Below are 2,500 nucleotides of genomic sequence, written 5' to 3'. Positions count from 1 at the left end.
GGAGCTTTGAATAGGTCAATAATTCATAATGACATTGATTTTGATTCATTATTATGTTTTAAGGAAAGAAACAGCCTGCATGGCAGCTTTGTGTTATTAGAGTAAACATTGCAAAATTTTACCTGTTTGCTGTTTCATACCACTTTTTACGTTGCAAAATGGCCCCCGGGCTGCACTTTGGACACCCCTGAGTTAGTGTTTACAGCCCCGTCGTCACGGCAACACACATGCCAAAGTTGAGTAGGAACTTGTGTTGACAACATGGCTGCAGAATGTAAATGTAGAAACACACAAGTTAAAACATGAAAGTCTACTGAATTGTGACAACAAACACCAGCAAGAAAATGTATTTTGTTCACATTTTTGCTTGTGTTCTTTTTGACTGCAGACTATACTGTTAGGTTTTGATGTATTGAGTGTATTCTTGGAAGGTTCCCTGGGTGTTTTTTTTGCAGGTTCCACAAGTTTCTCAGCATCACTTTGATGCTGCTGCACTGAATGTTTCTGACGCTGTATTGTGTATTCTACACACTTTGTTTGAAAGGGAAAATGAGGAAGTGTTTCATTGTCCCGATGCTTTGTTCCCCTCCACTGTTAATGTTCGTTAAAAGCCTCATGTTCATAGCGTGGAATAATAATTACCATTCAAGTGCATTTGCTACATTCAATGTTGAAAAGAAGAATTGAAATAAAGTGCCCATGTTTCCCAATAACTTGTCAAGTCTCCCTTTAATAAGGCAGGGCTTCCCAAATATATACGTATATGTATACATATATATACATGTGTGTATATATATATATATATGTTTATATTCATATATATACACATATATATTCATATATATACACACATATATATTCATACATATATACATACATAATAACACAAATGTATATACATATATATGTATACATATATGTGTATATTCATATATATATATATATATATACAGAAATTTACACACATATTCATATATACACACACATATGTATACTTATATGTATGTATACATACATACATATATACACATACATGTGTATATGTATATACATTATGTATATATACATATATGTGTATATACATATATATATATATATATATACATACATACATAGATATATATACATACACACACATATATATGTATACACACATACATATATGTGTGTATATATACACATATATATATAAATATATATACACACATATATATATATATATATACATATACATATATATATAATATGTATGTATACACACACGCATACATATATATATACACATACATAAATACACACATAACACATAAATGTATATACATACTTATATGTATGTATGTATGTATATATACATACATATATACACATACATGTGTATATGTATATACATTATGTATATATACATATATGTGTACATACATATATTTATATATATATATATATGTATACATACATTCATAGATATACATATACACATATATATGTATGTATACACACAGATACATATATATATGTGTATATATACACATATATATACATAAATATACATATACATATACACATATATTTACACACATATATATATACACATATATACATACACACATATATAGTCATATATATACACATATACACACACATATATATATTCATATATATATATACACATATATGTATATACATACATATATACACACATATATATATACATACATAACACAAATGTATATACATATATATGTATACATATATGTGTATATACATATATGTATGTATACATACATATGCATATATATGTTTATATATGTATATACACATATATATACATATATTATATGTATATATACACACACATATATACACATACATAACACATAAACGTATATACATACTTATATGGATGTATATACATTATGTATATATACATATATGTATACATACATATAGATATATATATATACACATATATATACACATACATGTGTATATGTATACATGTTTTGTATATATACATATGTGTATATACATATATTTATACACATACATGTGTATATGTATATATGTTATGTATATATACATATATGTGTATATACATATATTTATATATATACATGTATATATACATACATATATATAAATATATATACACACACACATATATGTATGTATGTGTGTGTGTATACATGTATGTATACACACACACATATATGTGTGTATATACATGTATACACATATATATACACACATTTGTATACATATATATACACACATATATATATATATATACATATATATATACACATATATACTCATATATATATACATATGTATATACACATATATGTATACACATACATATATACACACATATATACACATACATAACACAAATGTATATACATATATACATATATGTGTATATACATATATGTATATATACATATGTGTATAAACATATATGTATATATACATATGTGTATAAACATATATGTATATATAC

At 24.5% G+C, this 2,500-nt stretch overlaps 2 protein-coding genes across 4 annotated transcripts in view; one reads left to right on the top strand and one right to left on the bottom strand.

The window, feature by feature from the left end:
- Window positions 1–713, top strand: part of LOC133535450 (neuronal vesicle trafficking-associated protein 1-like) — a 39,156-nt gene extending 38,443 nt beyond the window's left edge. For all 3 annotated transcript variants that reach the window (XM_061875300.1, XM_061875299.1, XM_061875298.1), the window contains exon 5: window positions 1–713. This exon is cut by the window's left edge and continues 1,250 nt beyond it. The gene's annotated coding sequence lies outside the window, so the exon portion shown is untranslated.
- The window catches only part of stx18 (syntaxin 18), a 53,861-nt gene that overhangs the window by 718 nt on the left and 50,643 nt on the right, over window positions 1–2,500 (bottom strand). Inside the window, exon 13 of the transcript XR_009802225.1 lies at window positions 1–265. This exon is cut by the window's left edge and continues 718 nt beyond it. The gene's annotated coding sequence lies outside the window, so the exon portion shown is untranslated. The remainder of the gene's footprint in view (window positions 266–2,500) is intronic.

This window comes from Nerophis ophidion, linkage group LG16 (genome assembly GCF_033978795.1).
Source record: "Nerophis ophidion isolate RoL-2023_Sa linkage group LG16, RoL_Noph_v1.0, whole genome shotgun sequence".
NCBI classification, from domain to species: Eukaryota; Metazoa; Chordata; class Actinopteri; order Syngnathiformes; family Syngnathidae; genus Nerophis; species Nerophis ophidion.
This window is presented reverse-complemented; position numbering and strand designations above follow the sequence as displayed.